This window comes from Cuculus canorus, chromosome 3, assembly GCF_017976375.1.
Source record: "Cuculus canorus isolate bCucCan1 chromosome 3, bCucCan1.pri, whole genome shotgun sequence".
Taxonomy (NCBI): Eukaryota; Metazoa; Chordata; class Aves; order Cuculiformes; family Cuculidae; genus Cuculus; species Cuculus canorus.
The window spans coordinates 5,399,931-5,412,348 of NC_071403.1; the positions used below are offsets into that span (position 1 = coordinate 5,399,931).

Consider the following 12,418-nt stretch of genomic DNA (forward strand, 5'->3'; position numbering starts at 1 on the left):
CGTTGTGTGACTTCTCATCCTCCCCGTTCCCGGCATTCCATTACTGCCCTACATAACAGACCTTAGAGCAGCAATGCTGCTGCTACCCTGCAACGGTGTGAGCATTGCGTGGATGATACCCGTGTGCCGGCTGGGCACTTGGCTTCTGCCAGCTCCAGGGTCGTGCCTGGCTTCTGCCTCAATGGGGACACACGTGCATCTCTCTGTGTGTTTTCTGATTGTCACAAATTATCTCTAGGAATTCTTTTTCTCTTTGAAATTGGCCCTCGAGTTCAGAGTTGGGCATTGGGAAACTGCCACCTGCCAGACAAATGGACGCAAGCTGACTGGACAAGTCCGATCTGCTTAACAGTCTAAGCTGAAAGGACAAATAAGACATATAGACTTAAGACTCCCAGACTATGTAGTGAAGTTGCTGTTGCGGACAACTGATATCAATAATGTAATGAAGTATGGAGTACAGATATTCCTAAATTAGTGTTTACTGGAGTGGTCAGTCTTTGTAACTCAGTGCCATGGGTATGCATTGATACTGTTTAAAGACAGATGTCAGTCTGTTTGAAATGGTGTGGCCGGCGGGTCCAGGGAGGTGATTCTGCCCAGTAATCGGCACTGGTGAGACCGCACCTCGAATTTTGTGTTCAATTCTGGGCCCCTCACCACAAGAAGGATGTTGAGGCTCTGGAGTGTGTCCAGAGAAGAGCAACGAAGCTGGTGAGGGGCTGGAGAACAAGTCTGACGAGGAGCGGCTGAGAGAGCTGGGGGTGTTTAGCCTGGAGAAGAGGAGGCTGAGGGGAGACCTTATTGCTCTCTACAACTACCTAAAAGGAGGTTGTAGAGGAGTGGGTGTTGGTCTCTTCTCCCAAGTGACAGGTGATAGATAGGACAAGGGGGAATGGCCTCAAGCTGCTCCAGGGGAGGTTCAGACTGGACATCAGGAAAAAAGTTTTTCACAGAAAGGGTCATTGGGCACTGGCAGAGGCTGCCCAGGGAGGGGGTGGAGTCCCCATCCCTGGAGGTATTTATACGTAGACAAAGTACTCAATGACCTGGTTTAGTGGCAGATAGGAATGGTTGGGCTCGATGATCTAACAGGTCTTTTCCAACCTAGTGATTCTGTGATTCTGTGAACTTCTTTGGATGGATCTGCACCTTAGCTGGTAAAAAGCAGCCTCTGCTAAGTGAGAATCCAGGGTCTGAAGTGTTATTATGGACACTCATTACCAGTGTAGGAGGTTGAGTCACACACCGTGGTTGATAGTGAACACAGGAAACACAACTGAAAGCAGATTCTCAGAAGGAACAGTTCGTATTGGTTCTGAGCTGTGCGACAGCAGCACAGGCTGGGAGAGAACAGGGGCAGAGCTTGCAGGCTGCCCGCAGCAGTGGACCCTGCTGCTGTTATCCTCCGCTTGGGAGCAGTTATGATGTGTCTCCCACCCGTATCTGTGCTGGGATTAGTTAGTTCAACAGGCAACGGGACTATTTCCTGCTATCTTTGTGCATAATAAATTTTATCTGAGCAGATACGTGGTCCTTTCCAACACAAAACGTTTGGAAGGTCGTCGAGTGAATAAACCGAGCGTAACAGTATTAAAATCAAGGATGTTAGATCAGCTTAAGGTGGCTGAGGGTGGCTCCCACACTTTTAGTCATGCGTTAATTCTGCTCAGGCTCTGAGCTGATCATTCATGAGCGAGTTTCAGGCAAAAAAAAAATGTGTAGCTATAATTAGTGTGATAGAGTATGGAGTTAATAAAGCCGTGCCGGGAACTGAGATGTAGCCCAGTGCTGTGCTAATGACGACTTCCATGGTCATTGCATAGAAGTTGGCTCAGATACAATCACCGGAGCCTGCATTTTTTGCAAAAAGCTTTACAGAGACCCTCAGTACTGATTATGTCCTGTTGTATTTTACCTGCAATTTGTGTGAAGGAAGAGCTGATGGAGACATTAGGCAAACTAATAAGCCTTGCAGAAGCACAGGACTCAGAAAACACCATTAAAGCTGATGATAATTGTGAACAGCACCTCTTCAAATGTGATCTTTAAGACTGACTAGAGTGCCACTTAAAATGCACTTTAAAAAAGTGGGCTCTGTATCTAGCTGCCTGAGGGGAGTCTCATGAGTACTTCTACAGCTCTAATCATGATGCTGTGCTTTTCAGGCCTTTTTTTTGCTGATCTTGGCTTAAAAGGTCAGACAGTTCATGTAACATTCATTACTTTGACCTAGCAGCGTCAGGCATCTGTAGCAGTCAACTCTATAGCTATTATTCTCTAAACCCTTGGAGTGAAGGCTATACGCCTCAAAGCCCTAAGCTTTGCGTTTTCTCATGTTTCAACAAAAAAAAATTTGCTATTGAAACCGACACAAACTATAGTCTAAGTACATCAATAAGGCCGTGGGTTGGGAACAGAATAAAAACTCACTGCCAGTGGTAGCTCTTACACAGCTAGAATGCACAAGTGCATGTTAGAAACATGGGATTTGGGGTGGTTCTCTTTTATTATTTTATTTATTTATTGATGGAATATGATCTGTCCTTAAGGCTTAGTGAAGTGCTTCTGATCTGTATGGCATCAAGCTGAATAAGGACTTACATTAGACATTTTACTTTTATTTGTCTCCATAGAAACTGAATGTTCAAATGTGTTAAGTTATTTTTGTCTTTGGAGTCTTTATGTGCCTTAGAATTTGGATATGTGCTCAGAGGGAAAAGCTGCGATCTCAATTAAATTGCGTTGCCTTATGTACCATCAGCAGGTGAATTAGATGTTTTTGAATGACTGGTGTAGCAAAAATAAACTCTGGCTAGAGAGAAATTCAGAACTCTGTATTGCAGATAAATCACCCCTAATGTTCCATCCGCTTGCAAAATCGGTACAGTGAAATATATCCTATTTAGATTATACAGAGCCAACAGTTTGTTGCTGTTGCACCTTTGAAATATAATTGAAATACGGAAGGCCACCGTAGGATGGTTCTCAGTTATGACTGTGTGAAATTTAATCTCGGTACTTTGTTTCTAAGCAGAGAAATTATAATTCCTCAGAATCAAAGGGAAAATACCACTATGGCGGAATTAAAGCTCACTTTATTTGGCTTTTTAATATGGAGTATTATTAAAGAAAAACTGTTGTGCAGAGTAGGAGATCTCAGAGAATGAAGAGCTCCAGAGCATGGCTCTGTAGTAGAGCTTCAGTAGCAGTGCCTCAGAGGATGGCTGCTTACAGTCCTATGATTTAGGAGAAAAGCTTGTATTTGTTTTTATTGGTTTTATTTGGAGACAGGTGACATCTGAAATTGAACTTCTGGATGGTGGCACCACACTGAACTGGTGGATACTGGTATTAAAAGATCATCACTCCCTAGCAGATGCGAGGATTCACCCTCTTTAAATAAATACATTTTTATTGCATGAAGGACAATTAGAATGAGTAAAACAACAACAGCAACTGTAAACAAAATCAAAGATGATTTGAAGCCATATTCTTTTTGTCATGTAACTGTTCACATTAATTTCTTGTTTTCTCTTGCAAGTCAGAAAAACAAAAGGAGACAAAGTAAAGGGAAACCACAGGAAGTGCAGGAAAGATGACACCTAGAACATAGTGACAGACAGAAGGAACACCATGCAGAGCCAGAAAATTGTCAACATACAGCAGAGAACAAGCTTGATATTTATACAGATGCTGTGATACAAACACAAGTACACATTATATCTCCATAGCAAAATACTTTGCTGCCTCCAAGCTACCACACAGTAGTCTCTAATTTCAAAGGCTTCGGGTTAACAGAAGTGCAGCCACACCTCGAGTCTGCAAGTAATAAAAATCCATCAAGTGCTAAAAAGCAGTTTTAAGGAGGACATGGTAAGCAGAGTTTCATGAAGAGAAGACACTGGAAAAAAAGGTCAGTTAGCAGAGGAGAGGAGTACAGTAAATTTTTATGTTCCAGGTAGCTGTGCACGCTCAAGAGAGATGCCCTTTAATTGCATGATACCGTCAAAAAATGCCACGTTTTATAGACTAAATCCAATTCTACAAGTTTATATTTTCTTAGGGTGTTCAAAGTCATTTTTTTAAGTCAAGTAAATTTGTATTATCTAATTCACAGAAGGCAATTATTTATTAAGCGTACTGAGCAAACAGAATAGGCTGCGAATGGTGTGCTATCTCTATGCAGATATTTGTCACTAATCATATAAACCAGACGCTAACAAGTGTCTTGTTAGCTAGAAAATCTCTGTTTTATGAGCATATTGTATTTGCATTGCTGCAGTGTCAGAGTCACTAAATTATTTCTTGCTTTAAGAATGAAAAATGCATTATTTTTCTGAAGACTGAACTGGATATGATGCTTTGCAAGCATACTCAAGTACAACTCTATTCACTCATAAGGGATGGAGAAAGGTTGATGTAGCATGCAACAGACCTAATATTCAATAATCTTCAGTATAAATATGTAGAATTTTATATTTTTATGAGCACATTGTTAGAATTTAGAATCATGAAATAATGCAAACTGTAAGGGACCTCTGGAGAACATCTAGTTCAGGTCCTGCTTGAAGCAACGCCAACCTGGGGTTGCTCAAGGCCTTGTAGCGCCAAGTTCTGACCACCTCCAAGGATGGAGATATCTGTAGCTTTTCTAGAAAACCTGCTCCAATGTTTGATAGCCCTCAAGGGTGCCTTCCTAAGTGACATTCAACTTGATATCCACCAGGGAGCCCAAGTCCTTTTCTCCAAAGCTCTCTTGCAATCAATCGGACATCACCGTTGGCTGTGGCAAGAGGTTGTTACATGCCAGGTGCTGGACTTGGCATTTGTCTTGAACGTCATGAGTTTATTATCAGTCTGTTTCTCTAGCCTGTCAGATCCTTCTGAATGGCTGTCCTAATCTCTGACGTGCTGACCTTGCCCCCTAAACTGATACTATTGCTGGTGGTGCATTCCATCCCCTCATCCACTCATTAAGATGTTAAACAGTGCTGACCCCAGTTTTAACCTCTGGAGGTGCCGCTAGTATCCAGCCACCAGCTGAACTTTTTATTTGTGATCACAACGCTGCAAACCCAGCTGTCCCCTTGATTTCCCATCCACCATAAGAATGAGTCGTCCACCTATCCAAACCCGTGTCTACGGATATGTGAATAGGGGTTAATTATACTAATAATACGTGTGACATTCATGAATATTAATACGTTGCATTTGTATTATTCTCACCGAAAACAGAGTGCTTTCAGTACATGATTAGTATTTAGTGAGTATACTAGGATGTTTCTGGCTATGCAGCTGTTTCCACTTCAATTCAAAGTGTCTTTGGAATTGGATATTTCAGATTCAGATATTATCTTATCCTGCATTTGAGTACTGTTGCAGATGGACTGATAAGCGATTATTTCTAGAAGCAGTATTATATGACTAAATTTCTACAGGCCTTATCCCAAGAGTGCTGAAATCAATGAAAATAGTTCCATCAATGTTTCTAGGTTTTAAATGAGACTCAAAGAACTCCCAAGTTGATGTTAAACAAATGTACTTACATTACAGAGGCACTGGTGAAAACAGCAGCAGAGCAGAGTATTAAAGAAGCATCTTAAGTATGAATAACTGTAGTTTAAACCTTAACCTGCAACGTTTTATTAAGTTTACAAGATCTCACTACAAATATCCATGATACTACTCATCGCATAGAGAATTCAGATGGGGGTGATGCAGTAATGTTTTCGGCCAGGATCCCAAGCAAGACGCTCAAAAGAATTTTTGAAACACATGGGATTTTTAAAAGGTGTATTATAAAAATTATCAAGGTAGATTTAGATCCTTGTCCTGACATATCCACCTGTTTCTTAGGGCAGACAGAGTAGATGTTGTATTAGTATTGAGGTATTATAGTGAAAAACACCAAAGAGGTATAAATACATGTACATGAAGATAAGCTCTGGTGCTTTGAGTGATATTTAAGAACAGCAGTTTCACCCTATGGCTACCTTAGCTATTTTGGGGAATGATTTTGGTTTTTTTCCCTTTCTCATGAAATTGGAAATTTACTCATAGCAGATTTCAGTCCTACATGATAATCTCTTTCATAAAGAAGTTATAAAACATTGTTATCAGCATTTGAAAGAAATGCGTGCTTGTATTCACCTAGAAATGTGAAACTTTTCCAGTATTAAAGGATTAGAGGTAGTTCTGGAAGTTTTGAGTCAGTATCATTCTGTTCCTAAAACCCTGCTGTATTTTGGAGAAGGCCTTATATTCATTCTTTTAGGGTTAGCGTTCAAATTTCGGTAGAATTGTTCTAGCTGGAATCACCCTAAAAAAAAATAAAAGGCAAATATTTTAAAGGGCTCTGGGACTAAAATGATTCAGCTGCCTTTTTGTAAAACAGCCACACATTATTTAATATAAAAGTACCTCAAAGTTTTTCATCAGGTCTAATATTTGCACAGACTTTTTTACACTGTTAATTTTAATTGCCTTTCGTAAAGCCTTTCCTTAGCAATGAAACTGCTTGTGCACTTACTACAAGCAAGTGAACCACCTGAATTAAAAGTCAAAACTTAATTTCTCTGAAAGAGCTTCAATAATAACTTGGTCTGAATCCTTGCAGTCAGTTGCTCAACTCCATCCAGCTTTCTACACCAGAAAGCAAACTGAATAACTAAAGTCTATTTCATATTATCATTATTACTTACAAGCTTGTTTGTACGCTTTGATGTTCTTATTCTAAAGAATCATAAACGCACACAGGAAAATAAGGCCAATAATACACTCTGCTTTATTTCTGGAGTTACTTTGATTTTTCAAATGTTGCCGTTGTTCTTTCTTCATTATTTGAAATTGTTCCCATGAAGAAGCGCTGTCACAGATGAGGGATAGTGGAAGGTACTGCTTTCTTGGAGAAATTCTGTGTTAAATGTAGGTCATTGGAACTGCACTGAGGTGAGGGAATATAGGATCGAGTACGTGCGGCAGATGAACTGATGATGAGGGCATGACATGGTCATGCGAACGAGCTGCCTCTCTCCTTCCCTGCTGCCAGTCGCAAAAGGCAAAGTGAATAACAGTCGTACAAAAAGCCTAAGAAATATAATCAGGAGCATTACCTGTCCAACATTACCAGTTTTACTATGGGAAAGTTGTTCCTTTGTTTCTTAAGAGGAATAACATTTGTGTTGTGGCTGATGCTATCTTTTTAGATTGGAGTAGTTCCACATGACTGTTAGGGAACCATTCCTCGTATTCAGTAGGGGAAAAAGTAAGAGAGGGAGCAAAAAAATCACATTTTTTTCATGGTCTGATGACTTCTGTGTATTAAGCTAGACCAAATCTGGAAAATTCTGTATCCTGCTCATGAACTGTATAACTCTCACATCCACCTTTTCACTTGTACAAAGGTGCATTAAAAAATTACATTCTACAGGGATCTTTTACGATATTGATTGGGTTTTTATGATTAAGTAATATCTCTCTAAATGTACCATCTTGAGATTAGATTAAAGCTCTTGGTATTGCTGGGGTAGTGGAAGTGTATCCTCACACAGCTTTTGAAGCTGTTATTCATAAGCCATCATTTCTTCGAACACTGTGGTAGAGAAAGAAATGTGACACGTTTGTGTTTTGTAATTCTTAATATGCTTTATATATGTATTATTAATAATAAGATAGGAAGAAGTGAAGATGTTTGTTTTAGGCAAGTGCACTTCTTTGCTTTAGACTGTGACAATTGCTTTAATCTTTTTAGATTTCCCATTTTACTTGGAGTCTGGAGGTAAACTGAAGACACCTTCTTACAAAACTGACAGGTCACGCAAGATCTGATCCTGGCTTATGAACATCTCTTTAAAACTGAAATGCTACAGTTGTACGGAATTAAATGGAGAATCTTATCCAAAGAAACTGATGTGAAAGAGATTTTGTAGAAACGTGTCCTTTAGTTTGAATCTCAACAGTGTCTTATCCTTCTTCACCTAATTTCTTTCGCTTTCAAGTTGGTACAAATCCCAGGTTTGTCCTGATTTTTTGACATTTGTCTCCATGTTCCGCTTTGGATTTCAGCTGGCTCACCGGGCATGCCCGAGGTTCCCCACTCCCTAGGTTTTAATTTAGGACATCTTTGAGTACCGAGCAGGAATAAAATGTGTTTGTGTTTTCTTAAGACCAATGTGCAGGTTTTCCATTTACTTCAGTGGAAGAGAGTTGACTGTTTGTCCTTCTGAGTGTCTTGTGCAGCATGTAGAGCATGATATTGATCCTAAGTCATAAAAATAATCTTAGATAACTTGTTTTATATTTTTACTAAATTCAAAAGAAAGAATTTTTCCCCCTTTTCTAGTCTCTTTGTGTAGTCTTCAGAACTACTTCTGCAGTGTAAGAATAATACTATTAAGTGAAAATGCAAGGAGAAAATAAATTATGTGTGGAGTCTAGATACTTTTCTCGACTGCAGTAGCAGTCATGGGAGTTGCAAGTCCCCCTTTCTAAGGTTTCAATTCATCTATTTTTATTATTATTAGTAGTAGTAGTAGTAGATATAATGTTATATCTATTATGTTTATTATTAAATTTATTATTTATTAATAATTTATAATTATTATTTATTTTATTTTTAATGCTCATTTTGTGTTTGAGCAAGGGAAATGTTACAGAAATATGACTAAGCACTACCATTGCTTCCATGACGTCAAAAGAATGGGTAAGACATGAATACCTCTTGCAAGGTTGTTGCTCATTTATAAGAGACGCTGGTTACTGAGTACACTGAGCCTGGCTTTGTGTACTGGTATGGCTTAGCTGCTCTAGCTGAGGTACCTCAGGACATGAACAGAAGTAGAAATCTACATATCTTGGGAGATTTCCAGCACAAACAGTGTGTCCCTATCCAATTCTAGACATCTAAAATTCACTAAATGCTAATTTCACTAATTTTATGATCTTGCTTAACTTTTTCTTGAGTATTTAACTTGCTTGGGTGCCTCTCCTTTCTCAATATCTGGGGATTTTTGAAAATGATACTTCATCTTATTTACCAAAGGTTACATAAGAAGTCTTTGACTGAAAGAGAAAATAAAACCACTTTTCACGAATCCTAGAAATAAATCCTAAGAAATCATCTAAAATATAGTAAATATATCTCAGGATGAACCAGATATTGGGACTTGCCAGTGTCAAGACCTCTGCCTCTCCACCTTCTAACCAGCTACTGTAAATACTTAACATTTTCCAGCTTGGGCTGACAGCCAGCTTTTAATCAATGATGTCAATATAGTACTTGTTCCTGTCTTCTTGTTTCCCCACCAATTTATAATGTGACAGCTTATCAAATGCCTGGGTGAAATACAGACAGATTGCTTTCATCACCTTTCTATCATCTATTTCCTTGGTCACCCTTTCAAAGAACTCACTTGGATTTGTTTGGAAAATACATATTAGTTAGAGTTTGGGATTTTTTTTAATCTGTCTGTCATCCTCTGAGCAGCAGACCGCGTTTTCCTTAATGATTGATATGAGTGTTTTGCCCTGAGGATAGGTTAGTCTAAGGAGCTGCAGTTTTTCACCCCTGTTTCTTTCTGGAATAGAGCAGCTGATGTATTTAACCCTTTTCAAGTTAGTCTGTAACGGAGCAGACTTGAAGAGAGTCAACTTCTGAAGGTGCAGGTGGATGCCACTCTGGTATCAGGGAAAAGGTAATAAAACCCTTGAAAACCCAAATCTGTTGAAGTCTACTGATGTTCTTTTAAGCTGACATGTCACCTGCTGTAGCAACTTGTACGGGGAAAACCCAGAAACCTCCTGTTTGCAATTTCAGTGGTTAACTCTGTTTTTCAGCTGGCTGCACACTGCTGGGCTTTGTAAGCACAATATAGGGAAATCAAATGTTAGACTCTACTTCTGAAAGGTTAAGGTAAATAATGAAAGCTGAAGCTAGAACTGTTTCATGGAGTGCTGCTTTTTACTGACAATATCCTGCATGCCACTAAATGTAAGGACAGACTCTCAAATGGCAATTCCCGGCAGGAGACCAGCCACCTCCGCTCTAGAAGTGCTGGGTGTCACCTTCCAGTTCTCCGTGCCGGCCTCCAGAGTTGGCAGTGTTCAGGGAAAGACATGTGTTGGGGGGTTCAGGGTGGGAATAGAGCATATGAAGCTACCAAACCATTGCTAGCTGCTGAGGATTAGAATTCCTGCCTGTTGCATGACAGGGCTTTGTGCTGCACCCCATGCTGGTGATGTGTGTTATCATCAGTGTTTCTAAAAGATCAAGCCCTAGTGGAAATTAAACCACAAATCAGCTGCCTGGCCTCTGGTTTTTAGGTGGTGCTGGAGCTCAGGAAGTATTAAAAACCTCATTCTCCAGCAGGAACTTTTCAAGAACATTGCCATTTTACCTTGAAGGGAAATTTCTGACCAACCCAGAAGCTACCAGTGATGAGCAAAAGGTGCTAGATAATTTCTAGACCTCTCTTAGCAGCTGATTCCGCTGATGTCCATATTTAAGGCTGCCTGAATCTCATATCGAATTTCTAAAATCTGGGTTACACCATGAGGCACACAGTATAATAAAAAATTCGTATGAATTAAGTGAGTTTCTGTCCTTTTGCAGTCTCTAGTATCTTTACAACTGACGCTTTGTTGACTAATGCTTTCAAGGACTTTGATCTGTGCTTACTTTAGTCCGGTGAGGCTGTTATGCAGATTTCTGAGAAGTTCAATGTTAACTTTTCTAGAGTTGAATTATTGGTCTACCCTCCCACACAAGGCCAACAGGTAAGGATCTTGTAACAGTGGGGGCTTGCTATTACCTCTTTGACAAAATGAAGATACATTCATTGTGCTAATGAAAGGTATGATTTCAAAATTAATTCTATAATACACTTCAAGTGTGTGGATCGTTAAATAATGCTCATAGTGGAGAGCCGCCAGTCAGAGACAATATATTAGTTTTCATAACCCTTATAAGTAATAAAAGGATATTTTCCTATTATTTTATTCTTTGATTATCCCTCTATTTAATCTTGTAGAGAAGGAAAAAAATTAATATTGTTCCTTAGATTTGAATTTAAATACAGATATGAGCTGGCTTAATTAATCATCAGTGTGGATGACTAAGCTTTATAATACCTACCAAACCAATTAAAAGATAGTTAGCACTGTCAAAGCACTTGGGCAGTATATAATAGGTGGAAAATAAGAATAAAGACATAGTCCTCAGCCTGCAGATGTTCTGTAGCTGTTTTCTGTGCCTGTTTGCCCAGGAAGCAGGGAATACATGAAGCACTGAATAAGGTGCAATAGTTGAGTATGCAAAATGGCAGGAACAGAGTTTTAAGAGCTCTACTTAGAGCCCGTGTGCTGTATTCCTGTAAATGTTTTAATTTAACTTATTTTCATGAAATGATGTCTATAGAAAAGCTATATTTGTTTTCTATATGAAACAGTGTGAATTATAATACCTCCCGTGTCCGCATCCTCAGCTTGCTCACAATCCATATAATTGAAAAACATTGCTTTGTCTCTCTATCCTTTTTGTTTAATGACAGTGGTAGAAATAAAGACTCACTCTTCCTGTGGGTTTTAGTTTCAAAAAATGACCATTTTAAAAATGTCAAAATCTTGAGGTGAGGGAACGAAAGAGGGAAAAAGAGATTCATTATCCCCTGCATGTTTGTTTAACTAATGATTGCACACTGCTTTGGTGTCATTAGATTTAGTGAGTCTAAAAAGAAAGTGACCTTCACATATTTGTATGTTCCTCTTATGTCACTTTAACATGACAAGATTTACTGTAATGATGAAGGATAAAATTCAGTAGCGTAGCTAATTAATTGTAAATGCTGCTCTGCAAATTCTCTCCTTTTCAACGGAGACAGCGAGGATTCTACGTAACTCTGGTTCCTATATCAATAAATAAAACGGAGATGAAAAGACCATGCTCCACTCTCTCCCGAAAGTCTTATTGAAATTGCATATTTAACAGCGGTGACATAAGGTGTCTTTGTACCAGGTAAAAAAATTGTGATTTAATTGAGGTAAGTGTTAATTCTGCTTCAGTGGACATTTCAGACATGAGTCTCTAGGGGAATCTAATCCCAACAAAGAAATAGATTTAGCTGCAAATGAGGCTCAGCTTTTTGCTCTGCTTTTCAAAAGACAGGCTATGCTTAAATCCAGCCCCAGGTTTGTGGTATCCAGTGTGCTAGTAGGTCACGCAGATTTTACATACTGCAGCACACTGCCATTCAGAAATAAATTAAATAAATAAAGTGCAAACTCGAGCTTCTCTCCATGGCAACCACTGCATCGCTTTGCCTCGTGCCGCTTCCTGAACAACTGCACATAGGAAAATAAGCCAGCACGGGGAAAAATAATAGGGAGCGGTTTATAAAATCTGCCCAGGCTGTCAGGAGTG

The 12,418-nt window shown here is 39.3% G+C and overlaps 1 protein-coding gene across 20 annotated transcripts in view; it reads left to right on the plus strand.

Annotated features, from left to right (window-relative positions):
- The window catches only part of DLGAP2 (DLG associated protein 2), a 508,423-nt gene that overhangs the window by 349,983 nt on the left and 146,022 nt on the right, over positions 1-12,418 (plus strand). The window lies entirely within an intron of this gene.